This window comes from Papio anubis, chromosome 1 (genome assembly GCF_008728515.1).
Source record: "Papio anubis isolate 15944 chromosome 1, Panubis1.0, whole genome shotgun sequence".
NCBI lineage: Eukaryota > Metazoa > Chordata > Mammalia > Primates > Cercopithecidae > Papio > Papio anubis.
The window spans coordinates 150400494-150419714 of record NC_044976.1 but is presented as its reverse complement, the minus strand read 5'-3'; the positions used below and the strand labels follow the sequence as shown (position 1 = coordinate 150419714).

The 19221-nt window shown below is 40.9% G+C and overlaps 1 long non-coding RNA gene across 1 annotated transcript; it reads left to right on the top strand.

Annotated features, from left to right (window-relative positions):
- The first annotated feature begins 1430 nt into the window (after positions 1-1430).
- On the top strand, positions 1431-14069 carry LOC101024268. The gene is made up of 4 exons (XR_001895673.1): positions 1431-1445; positions 2831-2931; positions 7179-7249; positions 13851-14069. It is a non-coding gene; the product is annotated as an uncharacterized LOC101024268 (long non-coding RNA).
- Positions 14070-19221: the final 5152 nt, after the last annotated feature.

Sequence of the window (19221 nt, the reverse complement as noted above, 5' to 3'; positions counted from 1 at the left end):
TAATGTTGAGACAACCAGCTATCTGCAGAAAAATTAAAGCTGAATTCATGCCTCAGCTTTATATTAGGATAGATTCCAGATGAATCAAAGATTTACATGCAAAGAAATGAAACCATACAAGAATTGAAGAAATCATTGGAAAGTTTTTGAAATCTTAATCAGAGATGATTAAGAAATATATATAGAAAGCCTTTCTATATATATCACAAAGTCTCCAAACCTTGAGATAAACATTGATAGATTGAAGCCCAAGCCCAAAGACTCAGCAGTCATACTCCTAGGTATATTCTCCAGAGAAACTCATGCATTTTTATATCAGTGTATCTGTACAAGAATGTTCATGGCAATGTTGTTCATAATTGTCAAAAAATAGAATAAACCCAAATATCTATTAACAATAGAAAAGACAGATAAATTATAGTGTAGGTGTGTAGTAAAGAATTTAATCTTGCCCTAAGAGAAGTCTAGCCCTTGCCCTTAACTTCTGGGAATTAATCTGTAAGCCCGCTGGTCTCTAACCCCAATGTCATGCTTGATAGGAGTACACTTTGAGCACTCTCTAATTTGAAAATCTGAAATTCTCCAAAATCCAAAACTTTTGGACATCAGTATGACACCACAAGTGGAATATTTCACACCTGAGATTTACGTGATGGGTCGCAGTCAAAAAACAGGTATATAACACAGTTTATTCAGCAAACCCAAGGAAATAAAGACTCCCCCTCCAGCCCACTTTAGCTGCAGTATATCTTTTTTTTCCAGATTCCCCCATGGAAGCATATCTACAAAAGACAATAAATAACATGTGTGCAGGCCACACCAAATGGCACGTTCCCCACAGTGCCCCACATGGGGCCAAGACCTACATGCATGACTCACTGTGGTTTTGTTTTGTTTTGCTTATTCTTTGGGTATAAAGATATTGTTACAAATGCCAAAAAGGCCTGCAGATACCCTTATGAGTAATAGTAATAAGAAAAATGAAGCATTTGTGTTTATATATAACAGAGAAAGTCAAATGGCTGGAGAAACTGGACAGTGGTGTAAGTGTCAAATGTCTTACAAAAGAGCAGGGCGTTGGAATCATTATGTATATGACCTGAAGAAACAGAAACATGAACTATTGAAGTTCTACGTTGAAAGGACAAAGAGAAGTCAGTGAGAGAAAAAAACAAAAAACAAAAACAGCGCTGCATAAAGCTGAAAATGAAAGTCTCAATTGTGTATTGAAAGAGTGGATCTGCCAGCATTGCAGTGAACATTATGCCACTTAATGGTTTGCTGATCATGAAACAAAGATGTGTAATAATGAACTGAAAATTGAAAGGAACTGTGAATATTCAACAGGTGATTGCAGAAATGTTTAAGAAGACATGGCATTAAACTTTTAAAGATTTGTGGTGATAAAACTTCTGCTGATCATGAAGCAGTGGAGCAATTTATTGGTGAGTTTGCTAAAACTATTGGTGTTGAAATCTGATGCCAGAACAAGTATGTAATGTGGATGAAATATCACTGTTTTGGCATTATTGCCCTGGAAGGACACTGACTACAGCTGATGACACAGCCCCTATAGAATTAAGGATGTCAGGGACAGGATAACTGCTGATATGGGCTAATGCATAAAGTACACATTAAGTGTAAACTTGCTGTGATAGGCAAAAGCTGTGTCCTTGCTGTTTTCAGTAGGTGAATTTCTTATGTGTCCATCATCATGCTAGCAAAATAGCTTGAATAACCAGGAATATCTTTTCTGATTGGTTTCACAAAAATTGTATACTAGTGGCTCAGGCTCACAGCACAGAAGGCTGCACTGGGTGATGACTACAAAATTTTTAAAAATTCCTTGACAAATGTTCTGCTCATACTCCAGCTGAAATTCTCATAAAAAATAATGTTTATGTCATGTACTTTCCCCAAAATGTGACTATTAATTCAGCCATGTGACAGAGTATCCTTAGATCAATGAAGAGTAAATATAAAAACGTTTTCTTGAATAGCATGCAACAGCAGTGGACAGGGGCGTGGCTGTGGAAGGTTTTCAGGAGTTTAGCACGAAGTTTACCATCTATGCTGTTGCCAGCACTTGGAGCACAGTGATTAAAGACAAATTTGTGCATGCCTGGCACAACCTCTGGCCTGCAACTGTGTTCAGTGAGATGAACAAAATGGTAACTTTGAAGAATTCCATATGTCAAATGAGAAAAAATGATAAGCAATCTGGCCTGCTTACATATGCAAGAAAATACTCCTTCAGAGTCCTGAAAGCTGGAAAAATGGGTATTGAGGTTTTTAACATTGATAATGAGACTCCAGTTGTTAATTCATTGACCAGTGATGAAATAGCTGAAATGGTTCTGGGTCAAGGTGGTCATGAAAATGGTGACAACGAAGATGAATATTGTTAACACTGTAGAAAAATACCTACAGACAACATGATTTTCTAAGCCTGTTTGTGTTGCTGTAAAGGAATGCCTGAGGCTGGTTAATTTATAAAGAAAAGAAGTTTACTTAGGCCTGGCACAGTGGCTCACACCTGTAATCCCAGTACTTCAGGAAGCTGAGGCAGAAGGATTGCTTGAGCCCAGGAGTTTGAGAATGGCTTGGGCAACATAGCAAGAACCCATCTCTACAAAAAGTTTTAATAATTAGCCAGACGTGGTGGCACATACCTATAGTCTCAGCTAGTCAGGAGGCTGAAGCAGGAGGATCTCTTGAGCCCAGGAGTTCAAGGCTGTAGTGAGCTATGATTGTGCCACTGCACTCAACCTGGGCAACCTGTCTCTAAAAAAATGAAGAAAAGAGGTTTACTTGGTTTATGGTTCTGCAGGCTGTACAAGAATGGCTCCAGCATCTGCTTCTGGCAAGAGACTGAGGCTGCTTCCACTCATGGCAGAAGGTGAAGGGGAGCCTGCACCTGCAGATCTCATGGTGAGAGAGAAGGCGAGAGAGAGAGAGGATGAGGTACCAGCCTCTTTCAACAACCAGTTCTAGGTGAACTGTTGTGGGAACTAATAGAGTTAGAACTCACTCATTACTGAGAGAATGGCACCAAGACATTCATGAAGGATCTGCCCTCATGATCCAAACACCCCATTAGGCCCCACTTCCAACACTGGGGATCAGATTTCAACATGAGGTTTGGAGAGTCAAATATCCAAACGATAGCAATGGTGAAAATGTGTGATGGGCTTATTGAAGGACTAAAACAGTGTACATTTACAAAAGAACAAGAAATCATCACAGTTTATAATGTCAGAGAGAGACTTCTAAATCAAAAGCATTGTTAAGTGGCCGGGCGCGGTGGCTCAAGCCTGTAATCCTAGCACTTTGGGAGGCCAAGACGGGCGGATCACAAGGTCAGGAGATCGAGACCATCCTGGCTAACACAGTGAAACCCCGTCTCTACTAAAAAGTACAAAAAACTAGCCGGGCGAGGTGGCGGGCGCCTGTAGTCCCAGCTACTCGGGAGGCTGAGCCAGGAGAATGGCGTAAACCCGGGAGGCGGAGCTTGCAGTGAGCAGAGATCCGGCCACTGCACTCCAGCCTGGGTGACAGAGCGAGACTCCGTCTCAAAAAAAAAAAAAAAAAAAAAAAAAAAGCATTGTTAATAAGGCAGATGACTCTGGAGAAAACATTTTAAAAAGCCATCCAGCAGAAAGCCTTCTTATCCTTAGAAGACCCACTTCTTGGTCTCTCACCTGCTTCTGATAACTTAAAAAAATGGTGTATAGTAACCTTTTAATCAAAACACAGCATGATAGGTGGGGACTGAAAGCCTGCCATTGTTTGTTGTTGCTGTTGTTTAACAGCTGATAACAGGTATTCTGGTGGTGCTACTGTGCTGCTTGGTTACCTTGAATGTATTATTTTTTCATTCTATTACTGGTATATCATATTTTTTGCTGTTATGTACTTATGTGGGAATAAGTATAGGAAAATGATTCCTTATCAGTAGCAAATAAATTTCAGAGTCAGGAATGATGGTGATGCCAAACAACCACAGATTACCCACATGGGTAGTGGTTGAGGTAGTGACACCTTTGCTTCCTGATGTTACGATGCACGCAAATTTTATTTTATGCACAAAATTATTAAAAATTATTGCATAGGCCGGGCGCGGTGGCTCAAGCCTGTAATCCCAGCACTTTGGGAGGCCGAGACGGGTGGATCACGAGGTCAGGAGATCGAGACCATCCTGGCTAACACGGTGAAACCCCGTCTCTACTAAAAAATACAAAAAACTAGCCGGGCGTGGTGGTGGGTGCCTGTAGTCCCAGCTACTTGGGAGGCTGAGGCAGGAGAATGGCGTGAACCCGGGAGGCGGAGCTTGCAGTGAGCTGAGATCCGGCCATTGCACTCCAGCCTGGGCGGCAGAGCGAGACTCCGTCTCAAAAAAAAAAAAAAAAAAAAAAATTATTGCATAGGTCAGGCACAATGGCTTATGCCTGTAATCCCAGTACTTTGGGAAGCTGAGGCAGGCGGACCACTGGAGGTCAGGAGTTCTAGACCAGCCTGGCCAACATGGTGAAACCTCGTCTCTACCAAAAATGCAAAAATTAGCTGGGCTTGGTGGTGTGCACCTGTAATCCCAGCTGCTCCGGAGGCTGAGGCACAAGAATCTCTTGAATCGGGGAGGCAGAGGTTGCAGTGAGCCAAGGTTACGCCACTGCACTCCAGCCTGGGTGACAGAGCAAGACTCTGTGTCAAAAAAAAAAAATTATTGGCCGGGTGTGGTGGCTCACATCTGTAATCTCAGCACTTTGGGAGGCCGAGATGGGTGGATCACAGGCGTTTGAGACCAGCATGGTCAACATGGTGAAATCTTGTCTCTGCTAAAAATACAAAATTTAGCTGGGTGTGGTGGCACGTGCCTATAATCCCAGCTACTCAGGAGGCTAAGGCCATAAGAATCGCTTCAATCTGGGTAGTGGAAATTGCAGTGAGCTAAGATCCCGCCACTGCACTCCAGCCTGGGTGGTAGAGCGAGACTCTGTCTCAAAAAAAAAAAATTATTGTATAAAATTACCTTCTGGCTATGTGTTTAAGGTATATATGAAATATAAACTAACTTTATTAATTAATTTATTTGTATTGAGGCAGGGTCTGTCTCTGTCACCCAGGCTGGAGTGTAGTGGTGCAATCCTAGTTCACTGCAGCCTTGAACTGCTGGGCACAAGTGATCTTCCCACCTCAGCCTCCTGAGTAGCTGGAACCACAGGTGCATGCCACTGCACCCGACTAATTTTTAAATTTTTTTTTAAAATTTTTTTCTAGAGACATGGTCTCTCTATGTTGCACAGGCTGGTCTCAAACTCCTGGCCTCAAGGGACCCTCCTGCCTCAGCATCCTGAGTAGCTGGGATTACAGGCATGAGCCTCTGCATCCAGCCTTGAATTTTGTTTTTAGAATTTGGGTCCTATCCTTAAGATGTCTCATTCTGTATATATGAATATTCCAAAATAAAAAAAAATATTTAAGATTAGAAATACTTCTGGTCCCAGGCATTTTGGATAAAGAATACTCAACTTTTATCTTTGTTTGCCTGGAGGCCTTGGGTCACGTGATTTACGATAGGGCTGGCCATATCAGGTAGTCTAAAAATGTGATTTAGGATGGGGAAAAAATCAATTTTAGAAGGCCTTACAGCCCAGTAGCCCGTATGCAGAAGATACGACCAGACAGCTCACAAAAGGAAGATATAAATGCCTTTTAAATTTATTTAAAGATACTCAAACTTACTCATGGTAACAAAAATGAAGATTTTAATTAAAAATGTCATTTTTCACCTATCTAATTAGTTAAAAGATTCAAAAGTTTGTTATCACATCATGTAATAACACGGGGAACAAGGTTCAGGGAAGTTTAGGTACTTTCTGCTGATGGGGAAGAACATTGATTCAGTGTCAGTGGAGGGCAATATGACAATATCTATTAAAATTAGAAATACATATAATCCAGAGTCCTCAATTACACTTCTAGTAATTTATTCACACACCTTTAAAACCACATGTTTACACGTTATTTGTAGCAATATTGTATGTAAAAGATTGGAAACAACATAATTGTCCATCTGTAGTAGGCTGATTAAATTCTGGAATCTCTATACAATGGAATATATTGCAATCATAAAAAAATACTAAGTAAGCTTTTGCTTAGTGATTAGGAATGGCCTTCAAGTTATAGCCACACAGGATGGTGTGTAAAATGTGTTGCCATTTATGGAAGTAGTGGTGTTGAAGGGAAGAACATATATACTTAGTAACCTATAAATGCGTACAAGTATTTTGGAAAGATATGCAAAAAAAAAAACAAAAAACTGTAAGATTTGTTGTTATCTTTGGGAAATATTATGGACTAAATGTGTTCCTCCAAAATTCATATGCTAAAATCCAAATCCCCTGACAATGTATTAGATGGTGGGGCCTTTGGGAGGTAATTAGGTCTAGATGAGATCATGAGAGTAGATATCCCATGATGGGATTAGTGCTCTTATAACAAGAGGAAGAGGCCAGGTGCGGTGACTCACCCTTATAATTCCAGCACTTTGGCAGGCTGAGGCAGGCAGATCACTTGAGGTCAGGAGTTCAAGACCAGCCTGGCCAACATGGTAAAACCCTGTCTCTACTGAAAATACAAAAATTAACAGGGTGTGGTAGTGCATGCCTGTAACCCCAGCTACTTGGGAGGCTGAGGCAGGAAAATTGATTGAACCCAGAGGATGGAAGTTGCAGTGAGCCGAGAGTGCACCACTGCCCTCCAGCTTGAGTGACAGAGTGAGACTCCGTTTCAAGAAAAAAAAAAAAAAAAAAAGAGGAAGAAGAAGAGATACTAGAGCTTCCTGTCTCAACTCTGTGTAGATACCATGGTAAGAGGTAGTCTGGAGACCAGGAAGTAGGCCCTAACCAGACACTGAATCTGATGACAACTTGATCTTGGGGTTCCAAATCTCTAGAACTGTGAGAAATGTCTGTTGTTTAAGTCACCCACCTGTGGCATTTTGTTATAACAACCATAAGTGACCAAGGGAAAATTTAGATGGCTGGTTGACAGGTAGAAGGGAGATGTTTTGCTTTTTAAATTTTGGGCCATGAATGTAATCACTACTAAAAAATAAGTAAGGTCTGCGTGTCTTTTTTTATTGAAGCAATCATTAGTATGTTTCCTTTTGTTTTAAGGACAAAATACGAAACACCAAGAAAGAGAAGGAAAAAAAGGAGGAAACAGCCACATATGTCACCTTTCCAAGGTATCATGTGTTTCATGTTTAAGAAATTTATTTTGCTGTACTTTGGTAGTTGGTTTACTTTTTTTTTTTTTCTTTTTTTGAGATAGAGTCTCACTCTGTCGCCCAGGCTAAAGTGCGGTGACACTATCACAGCTCATTGCAGCCTCAACCTCCCTGGGCTCAGGCAGTTCTCCCACCTCTGCCTCCCGAGTATCTGGGACTACAGGCATGCACCATCACATCTGGCTACTTTTTGTAGACGTGAGGGTTTGCCATGTTGCTCAGGCTGGTCTCAAACTGGGCTCAAGAAATCCTCCTGCCTCAGCCTCCCAAAGTGCTGGGATTAGAGGCATGAGCCATCACACTCAGCCTGGTTTACTACAAATCACAGTGTACGACATGTTAAGGAAAATATTATGTGTGTAATTTTTCTTGTTGGCTATATAAACTGCATTCATCTCTTAAATTTATCAAGAATAGTAGCAATCCCACATACTTCAAAGCATCAAAAATTGCCAATTAGATTTTATCTCTGTACTCTGAGATGACATTCAGTGAACAGGTATCTCCTTCAAAGTTTATTTTTGAAAATATGTATTAATGTAGCATAGTTTCATATAATGTTCTTGGACTCACATGATATAATTAAAATACAGAATTACAATGTCATTAGAAAAAAAATTTTTTTGCAAATTAAAAATGGGCCAGGCATGGTGGCCTGTAATCCCACCACTTTGAGAGGCCAAGCCAGGAGCATTGCTTGAGGCAAGGAGTTCAGATCAGCCTGGACAGTATAGTGAGACCTTGTCTCTATAAAAAAAATTTTAATTAGCCAGTTGTGATGGTATGCATCTGTGGTTCTAGCTGCTCAGGAGACTGGAGTGAGAGGATAGTTTGGGCCCAGGAGTTCGAAGTTACAGTGAACTGTGTGATCACATCACTGCATTCGGAGTGGGACCCTTTCTCAACAACAACAAAAAAATTTTTTTGAGATGGAGTCTTGCTCTGTTGTGTAGGTTGGAGTGCAGTGGCATGATCTCTGCTCACTGCAACCTCCGCATCCCAGGTTCAAGTGGTTCTCCTGTCTCAGGCTCCCGAGTACCTGGGACTACAGGTGCATGCCACCACGCCTGGCTAATTTTTGCATTTTTAGTAGAGATGGGGTCTCAAACTGCTGACCTCAGGTGATCCACCTGCCTTGGTCTCCCAAAATGGTGGGATTACAGGCGTGAGCCACTGCAACCTGCGGGGAAAAAAAAAAAATTTGTTTTTAAGTAAAAATGTCCTGTGACTCTCAAATATAATAAAAATGACAAAGTTGGTTTTCATCTTGTATGGAATAGTTAGGATACTATCTGCTCTAACAAATCAGGTGCTTTACAAATACATTTAGAAATTGCTTTAACTGGCCGGGCGCGGTGGCTCAAGCCTGTAATCCCAGCACTTTGGGAGGCCGAGACGGGCGGATCACGAGGTCAGGAGATCGAGACCATCCTGGCTAACACGGTGAAACCCCGTCTCTACTAAAAAATACAAAAAAAAAAAAAAACTAGCCGGGCGAGGTGGCGAGCGCCTGTAGTCCCAGCTACTCGGGAGGCTGAGGCAGGAGAATGGCGTAAACCCGGGAGGCGGAGCTTGCAGCGAGCTGAGATCCGGCCACTGTACTCCAGCCTGGGTGACAGAGTGAGACTCCGTCTCAAAAAAAAAAAAAAAAAGAAGTTGCTTTAACTTGACTGAGTGCGCTGGCTCACACCTGTAATCCCAGCGTGGTGGCAGACACCTGTAATCCCAGCTACTTGGGAGGCTGAGGCAGGAGAGCGGCTTGAACCCAGAGGTGGAAGTTACAGTGAGCCAAGATTGCGCCATTGCATTCCAGCCTGGGCACCAACAGCGAAACTCCGTCTCAAAAAAAAAAAAAAATCACTTTAACTTGCTTAATATGGTATCTGAACTTGAACACTTTATGCCTATATTTGTGACTATGTTTCTTATTTTATATTTATTCACTCTTTTTTTTTCTATGGGCTCCAAGAAGGCAGAAACTAATGGAAAATAAATACTTCTGTAAGGGTACAATTCCATGGGTGCCCAGAGCAATTATTAATCTGTTTCAGATTGGTAGACATGTAGTCCTCCCCAAAGGAGATGATGGTATTTGAATCAAATCTTAAAGGATGAGTATATTTTACTAGGCGGAAAAAAGGGTAAAGAGCATTCCAGGCTGAGGGAAAAGCATTAGCAAAGGCAAATAGGAACAAAAGTTCATTTTGGATTAGGATATTTGCAGTTGAAACTGGAGCATAAAGTGAGAAGTGGCATGTAGTAAGAAATGAAACCAAAGAAGTAGTTTGGGACTAGTTTGGATTTTACTCTGTAGGCACTGGGAACATTTGAACATCTTAAAACAGAAATGACATTTTCTAACCTTTGTTCTAGGAGTATAATTCAATATCAGAATGATTTGGAAGGAAAAAACCTACAGGAAGCTATTGTAGCTTAGTGAGGAAGATAAATATTAATACAGCCAATTTATAGATCAGACTAAAGACAGTGATTAGGGGGTTGAAAAGAATAGATAGAAGAGATATTGCAAAAGTAAAATCTGTATGACCTAATAACTGGATATAGAGTCTGGAAGACATAGTTTTATAGAAATTCATTGTTTTAATGGGATAAATCTTATTAAGGGATCATCCTAAATGGTTTTATTAATACTGTGCACAGAGTTCCCAAATTTAAAGCAGTACAAATTTTGGAAATTAAAAGTTTTACAGCCGGGTGCGGTGGCTCAAGCCTGTAATCCCAGCACTTTCGGAGGCCGAGACGGGTGGATCACGAGGTCAGGAGATCGAGACCATCCTGGCTAACACGGTGAAACCCCGTCTCTACTAAAAAATACAAAAAACTAGCCGGGCAAGGTGGCGGGCGCCTGTAGTCCCAGCTACTCGGGAGGCTGAGGCAGGAGAATGGCGTGAACCCGGGAGGCGGAGCTTGCAGTGAGCTGAGATCCGGCCACTGCACTCCAGCCTGGGCGACAGAGCGAGACTCCGTCTCAAAAAAAATAAAATAAAATAAAATAAAAGTTTTACAAAATGGATGATTCCTTTAAAATAAGTATAATAAAGATTGGTGGACTTCAGGACGACTTGGCAGGCTACAAGTTTTCATACTCAGTAGAGGACTCGGTCATAGGTACCCAATAGTGTTATAGTATCATCCCACCTTGGTGTGATTGGTATCCTTATTTGCCACATAATCAACTAGTCAAATTGTAGAAGAGGAATAATCTGGTCAATAATTAAACCTTATCGAATTCTAAAATTAATGTTTGACAGATAAAGGGTTTAAATATACTGAACTTTGTAAATACCATCAGATATTTTTCCTAGGAAAAAGGTAATATTGTTGTTGCTGATGGTATTTATAAAGTTAAGTGTAGTTAACCCATCAACAACACGGTTTGAACTTCAAGAGTCCACTTACATGTAAATTTATTTCAACCAAACGTGGATTGACAATACAGTATTTGTGGGATGCGAAACCTGCGTATACTGAGGGCGAACTTTTTGTTGGCTGGTTCCACAAGGCTAACTGTGAGACTTGAGTATGCATGAATTTTGGTATATGCAGAGGTCCTAGAACCAAACTTCCATGTAGACTGAGGGACAACCGTATCTGAAAATAAACATTGCATTGTGTTTTTACAGTTCTTCTATACTCTATAAAAACATTTCATTTGTGTTTAGTACACACTTGAACTAAAATTTCTAAGTAATTCCTATATTGCAGGTGTTTGTTTTGTAGTAAATTGGAGGTAAATAGAGTCATTTGCTTGGAAAATTTTCTTGGAGGCCACAAATCCAGTGTCTAATACAAGCAATGTCTAATGCAAGTCTGTTTCATTGGATGGGGCACTCTACTATATAATTGATAGGCTGGGATTTGCCACCCAGCTGACCAACTATTACAAGGATTTGGATAATTATAAATTACTTTTCTTCCTTTAAAATCTGCAGCACAGGCTGGGCACAGTGGCACATGCCTGTAATCCCAGCAATTTGGGAGGCCGAGGCAGGTGGATCACTTGAGGTCAGGAGTTCAAGACCAGCCTGGCCAATACAGTGAAACCCTGTTTCTACTAAAAATACAAAAATTATCAAGTATGGTGGTGCGTGCTTGTAATCCCAGCTACTCAGGAGGCTGAGGCACAAGAATCGCTTGAACCTGGGAGGTGGAGGTTGCAGTGAGTCTAGATGGTACCACTGCACTCCAGCCTGGGCAACAGAGTGACTCCATCTCAGAAAAAAAAAAAAAAAATTCCAGCACATAACAATTGTACATAATGTCAGGGCTGAATCAGTGGATGTCATCTCAAAATAATAATAATAATAATAATAAAGCTTTTAATTTCTCAGTGCTTAGTATTGACCTGTTTCTTCTCCGGAGTTCTTCATGTTAGTAGATTTACAACCTAAGCCTGATCTGGGGATCATTCTTGATTATTCTCTCTCACCATTCCCCTGCCATTACTACCACACATGCATTTTTAGTGACAGTTATTATAGGTTTGGTCTCTTGAAAGCTCTTTTTTCCTTCTTAGCTTACAAAGACTAAAAAGTGAATCTTCAAATTCCCAGCCTCCCTTACAGCTAGTAATAGCCATTTAGCACAATTTCTGGCCCCAGTGATATAAGATAAAATTCTTGTAATCTTAGAAATATGATTCTTTTTTTTGAGATGGAGTCTTGTTCTGTCACCCAGTCTGGAATGCAGTGGCACGATCTCGGCTCACTGCGACCTCTGTCGCCCGAGTTCAAGCGATTCTCCTGCCTCAGCCTCCCGAGTAGCTGGGATTACAGGCGCCTGCCACCATGCCAGCTAGTTTTTGTATTTTTAGTAGAGATAGGATTTCACCATCTTGGCCAGGCTGGTCTTGAACTCCTGACCTCCTGATCTACCTGCCTCTGCCTCCCAGAGTGCAGGGATTACAGGCTTGAGCCACTGCATAGAAACATAATTCTAGGATGTGAGTTAAATAGGTTCAAATTAGAATAAACTAGATTGGGGGTATGTGCCCAAGTTTCATTTAACTCAGTGAGAGAACCAGTAGGATGAAAAAGTTAGTTGAAATGGTAATATTAAAAACTTGGTTATTGTTTTTTATAATGAATGGGGGGAAAAGGAATGCTGAGATAAGATTGCTAAATTAGATACAAAACTGGTTAGGTTCTATAGGGCAATGAAAGTATAATCTTTAAAGTTGCTCTTTCTACTGGTCAGAAAAGAGAATTGTCACACTTCATCCATTTTATTTAAGTTAGCCTCTAGCTATAAAATTGTTTGTTTATGTAGATATGTTAGCTCCAAGTCATAGTGAATACAGTGTCCAACAAAATTACTTGCCCTGGAGAATTAGATGACTGTTAGGCAGCCTTTTTAAACAGTGCTCTAGCATGACATTAAAAGGTCATGCAGCCATCGCTTAACCTTATTTCCAAGTTTTGAATATTCTCCTTAATAGTTGCAATAATGAATACTCTGAATTTTACTCAGAGTTAAAGCTTTTTCCCTACCTAGCATTAGTCTGGGTACCTGCAATGGCAGAGAGCTCTTCTTTCCTGTTGCATTAGACCAGAATAAAGCGGTACAAAAACAAAACCTCCCTTCACTCTCTGCCAGGCTGTGGTTGGGGTCTAGCAATCTAGGCAGCAGAGTTAACAGAATTAACAGTAGCATGGCATCAGATGCTAGTGGAAAATGTTAACTATGCTGAAGAACAAATATGCTTATATACTAAATACCAGACTGTAATGTTGTGGTGATTTCTGGGAAAAAGGAAAACTATAATAAAGTAAGAATAAATAAAATGAAAAATATTTTAAGGGAAGAAAGGATAAAGATACAATAGGAATTAACTTTTAATATGTGCAAAGTACTGTGTCCCATTATAAACTGTTGTACCTCCCTAAAACATGTGGCCAGCTGTATAATCTTTAAGATAATTCTAAATATTACTTGGTAATTGGAATTGGATTTTATTTTTGTGGATTAAAAACTCACTAATGAGCCTCATCCTCACAAAAATTCCTCAAAACTAAGTACTTGGTTGATTTGAAATAATTTAAGGTTAAAAGTTGCTAAACATTCCAGCCTTCAAAATAAGTATTCAAAATTTGCAAATCCAAGAAATTTACTGTCAGTTATTTTCATTTCCATTCATTTCTATTCAGTCTTTATAAATGCTTGTTTGTGTTTTTTCCACATAGAATAACCTCTTATTTGAAATTTAGATTTTTATAGTTGAAGTTTATTTTTCTCCCATTTTTTAGGCCACAGGAAATGGAGTCTGAAATAAAGCCACTGTATCTAAAACATTTATTTAATGGTAAAACTTGATGATTAATAATATTATTAGCATTTTAAAGACTATATGTTTAGAGTTTGAAGTAAAGCTCCAGTGTCAATTTAACTTACTTTTCAAGGCTTAACATGTTCTTATCTAAAAAAACAATGTTGTGCAAAATTTCTTTTTTCTACTGTAAGTATTGGGAAAAGTAAAAGTATTATGTATAATAAAATAAGCAGTGAATCTATTCTAATCTGTTCTACTTATTGTCTGCAGAGGGGCTGAAACCGGGCTGACCCTTTTGATTTCCAAACTCAGCCTTTTGGTGTAAGGCGGCCAAAGAAGGATGCAGAGCCCAGCACTGTGAAGCCTACAAAAACATTGACGCGCTGGCTTGGGGATTTGAATTTGAACGTCTTTCATACCAAGTTCAGACTCATGAAACCAATCTTCAGATGCTCTGTAAACCACATAATAAAGAGTTTGGAAATTATATTTTGTCTTTGAAGGCCCACATGTAAAACTTGAGAGCCTTAAGTCTAAGCCAGTTGTGGCAATTCTAGGGTACTTATTTTATGTTTAGATATGTTATAGGGGAGGAGAATAAGTCTGCTTTCTTGAATATTATGCCTAATTATTACGTATAAAATTCTTTTACCAAAGTTATATGCAAGGCAGAAAACTTACAGATGCCATGAAAAAGGTAAAGTCTTTTCCATGTACTTTTTTTTTTTTTTTTTTTTTTTTTGAGACAGTTTCGCTCCTTGTTGCCCAGGCTGGAGTGCAAAGGGGCAATGTCGCCTCACTGCAACCTCCACCTCCCAGGTTCAAGCACTTCTCCTGTCTCAGCCTCCTGAGTATCTGGGACTACAGGCCCACGCCAGCATGCCCAGGTAATTTTGTATTTTTAGTAGAGACAGAGTTTCACTATTTTGACCAGGCTGGTCTCGAACTCCTGACCTCAGGTTATCTGCTCCCTGCAGCCTCCCAAAGTGCTGGGAGTGCAGGCGTGAACTACCTTGCTTGGCCTCTATGTACTTCTTTTTTGTTGTTGTTGTTTTTGAGACGGAGTTTTGCTCTTGTCACCCAGGCTGGAGTGCAGTGGTGCCATCTCGGCTCACTGCAACCTCTACCTCCTGGGTTCAAGCGATTCTCATGCCTCAGCCTCCCAAGTAGCTGGGATTACAGGCATGCACCACCACACCCAGCTAATTTTTGTATTTTTAGTAAAGACAGGGTTTCACCATGTTGGCCAGGCTGGTCTCAAACTCCTAACTTCAGGTGATCCACCTGCCTCAGCCTCCCAAAGTGCTGGGATTACAGGTGTGAGCCACCACACCCAGCCCATGTACTTCTTACTTAGTTTTTCTTCCCACATTTTATGTTTACATTTGCAATTACATCTTCCTCTTTCAACAAATATTACAGATTTTCATAATCACAAATATTTGTTTTTAAAGCATGATGTAATCTTCTTTTACATTAGATATACTGATTATGAGTTTCCAATAAAAAGTTTCCAGGTCTAAAAATGATCACATCATGCAATATACCGAGGAATCAAGCCTGCACATCTACCCCCTAAGTCTAAAATGAAAGTGGAAAAAAAATTATGTAAGAAAAAAATTATCACAGTGTTTTATAAAATGAGAAAGCAAATCAAGTGCAGTGACTGATGCTTGTAATCCCCGCACTTCAGGAGGCCAAGGCAGGCAGATTGCTTGAGCGGAGTTTGAGACCAGCCTGGCCAAAATGGTGAAACCCTGTCTACACACACACACACACACACACACACACACACAAATTTAGCCAGGCATGGTGGCACATGCCTGTAGTCCCAGCTACTCAGGAGGCTGAGGTGGAAGGATTGCTTGAGCTCGGGAGGCAGAGGCTGCAGTGAGCCAAGATCACACCACCTCACTCCAGCCTGGGCGTCAGAGCAAGACTCTGTCTACAAAAAACAACAAACAAAAACAGAAAGCGATTTGCCAGGTCAGCCTTTTATGTTGCCTTTGACAGTTTTACAGATCCTTGGGATTTTTGCTTACTTAGGTTTATGAGTGAATGTGTATCCCATCTAACCGTGTACTTGATATTTGCTTGTAAAACAAACTGCTGTTAGAAGTAAATGGTGAAAGAGAGGGCTAGTTTGATTTTTTAAATATTCATTCATTCATTCGTTTATTCAGGGTCTTGCTCTGTCACCCAGGCTGGAGTGTGAGAGCATGATCATGGCTCACTGCAACCTAGACCCCTTGGACTCAAATGATCCTCCCACTTCAGCCTCCCAAGTAGCTGGAACCACAGGTACACACCACCATGGTTGGCTAATTTTTAAATTTTTTTGTAGAGACATGGTCTTTCTGTGTTGCCCAGGCTGGTCTCGTACTCCTGGGCTCAAGGAATGGCCCCACCTTGGCCTCCCAAAAGGAAGATTACAAGTGTGAGCCACCGTGCCTAGTTGATTTTTTTTAATTGGAAATTTTGGTACTGTTATGTTGTTGAGGCAGACAACTTTAAAATAATCTGGAGTATCATTCTGTGACGATGTTAGAGTTTAGTATGTTGTTCATAGGCCAGGCTCAGTAATCTCAGCACGTTGGGACACCAAAGCAGAAGGATCGCTTGAGCCCTCAGGAGTTTGAGACAAGCTTGGGCAACAGAGAGACCCCCATCTCTACAAAAAAAAAAAAAGAAAAATTAGCCAGACATGATGATGCCAACCTGTAGTCCTGGCTACTTGGGAAGCTGAGGTAGGAGGATCGCTTGAGCCCAGGAGTTTGAGGCTGCGGTGAACTATGATTACACCACTGTACTCCAGCCAGGGTGATAGAGCAAGGCCCTGTCTCTAAACACATTTTTAAAAATAAAACAATATGTTGTTCATATTATCCTAATGTAGTGTTTTACTGAATGGAATTCTTAAAGGATTCTTTTCCCCAAGGATATTAACTCAGGGTAAATTATAATAGAATTGTACATAAATTAAGCATCTTTATCTTTGATTACAGAGATATTTAGCATATGACTATAGATAATTTTCCCCTCATATTTTCTTGGGCTTCTAGTATTTATGTATCAAGAAAGTTATTTCCTTATGTTTGAAATGGTGACATTTCTGAAATGCACCAGCAGAGGATACAGGGTTTTTATGTTTGTTTTTCATTTTCTTATTTACTGAAGAAATAAAGGCATTTTAGGTTATAAATGGACTGTTTTCTTTTTTCGAACTCCTGGCCTCAAGTGATCCACCCACCTCTGCCTCCCAAAGTGCTGGGATTACAGGCGTGAGCTACTGTGCCCAGCCAGGACACAATATTCTTGTATAAAGAAATGAAACTCTGGACAGTTCCATTGTCGTGGGCTTTCTTATTTTCCTGCTTTGGCAATTGCTAACCAGAAAAGTAGAAACCAACACAGAAAGAGGAGAAAGAGTATTTGGAGTGTCAGTATGAGTGTAAAATGTTATTGGGATTGTGGAAATACATGGAGAGTTACGTATACTCCCAACCCCTCTGTATTCCAGGATGTTCACATATATGTCAAGAACTAGGAAAGTGGCTGCTGTGTTCTAAATGTACCCCCCAAAATTCATCTGTTGAAATATAATTGCCAATATGCTAGAATTAAGAGGTGGGGTCTTTAGGAAGTAATTAAGTCATGAGGGCAGCTCTTATGAATGGGATTTAATGACTTTATATAAGGTGCAAGGAAGCTGCTTGTTCCTTTTCACTCTTCCTACCATGTGAGTATGCACCACGAAAGCACCATTTTGGAAGCAGAGAGTAACACTGAACATGCTGGTGCTGATTTTGTGCTTCCCAACCTCCAGAACTGTGAGAAATAAATTTCTGTTGTTTATAAATTACCCACTCTAAGTTATTTTGTTATGGCAACAGGAATGGACTGAAATACTGGCATATTCCATAATTGGTAGATTTTATATTTTTATTGCATACAAATTAATTGTGCTATAAATATAAATACATTATAGAAGTGACCATTTTAAAAGGACATCCCATAAATTAGATTTTTAAATGCTTTGTGTGGAATTTTACAAAAAGTATAGTGAAGCACTCTTTTACTATACCTCTCAAATATGTCACTGATAAGAGTTTATTGATATCATCATCTCTATTTTATTTTATTTATTTATTTTGAGACAGAGTCTTGCTTTGTTGCTCAGGCTGGAGTGCAGTGGTGTGATCTCAGCTCACTGCAACATTGCCTCCTGGGTTCAAGCGATTCTTCTGCCTCAGCCACCTGGTTAGCTGAGACTACAGGCACGCAACACTAATTTTTTTTGTATTTTTAGTAGAGATGGGGTTTTGCCATGTTGGCCAGGCTATTCTTGAACTCCTGGCCTCAAACCCGCCTCCTGGTTTGAAGCGATTCTCCTCCCTCAGCCTCCCAAGTAGCTGGGAGGCCACCACACCCAGCTAATTTTTGTATTTTTAGTAGAGACAGGGTTTCGCCATGTTGGCCAGGCTGGTCTCGAACTCCTGGCCTCAAGTGATCTGCCTGCCCTGGCCCCACAAAGAGCTGGGATTACAGGTGTGAACCACTTCACCCAGCCAGTGCTTCTCAAAATTCAATGTAAATATTAATCATCTAGTGCAGGGGTCCCTATGCCCTGGGGCACAGATTGATACTGGTGTGTGACCTGTTAGGGACCTGGCTACACAGCAGGGGACGACCAGTGGGCAAGTGAATAAAGCTTCATCTACATTTACAGCCACTCCCCATCACTCTCATTACCACCTGAGCTCCGCCTCTTGTCACATCAGCAGCAGCATTAGATTCTCATAGAAGTGTGAATCCTATTGTGAACTGTGCATGTGAGGGATCTAGGTTACATGCTCCTTACGAGAATCTAATGCCTGATTATCTGTCATTGACCCCATCACCCCCAGATGGGACTGCCTAGTTGCAGGAAAACAATCTCAGGGCTCCCACTGATTCTACATTATGGTGAGTTGTATAATTAATTATTTCATTGTATATTACAATGTAATAATAATAGAAGTAAAGTGCACTGGCCAGGCATGGTGGCTCACACCTGTAATCCTAGCACTTTGGGAGGCCGAGGCGGGTGGATCACTCGAGGTCAGGAGTTCAAAAACAGCCTGACCAACATGGTGAAACCCTGTCTCTACTAAAAGTACAAAATTAGCTGGGCATGGTGGTGCACGCCTGTAATCCCAGCTATTTGGGAGGCTGAGGCAGGAGAATTGCTTGAACCCGGGAGGCGGAGGTTGCAGTGAGCTGGAATTGTGTCATTGCACTCCAGCCTGTGCAACAAGAGTGAAACTCTGTCTCAAAAAAAAAAAAGTGGCCGGGCGCGGTGGCTCAAGCCTGTAATCCTAGCACTTTGGGAGGCCGAGACGGGCGGATCACAAGGTCAGGAGATCGAGACCATCCTGGCTAACACGGTGAAACCCCGTCTCTACTAAAAAGTACAAAAAACTAGCCGGGCGAGGTGGCGAGCGCCTGTAGTCGCAGCTACTCGGGAGGCTGAGCCAGGAGAATGGCGGGAACCCAGGAGGCGGAGCTTGCAGTGAGCAGAGATCCGGCCACTGCACTCCAGCCTGGGTGACAGAGCGAGACTCCGTCTCAAAAAAAAAAAAAAAAGTATTATTTCATGAAA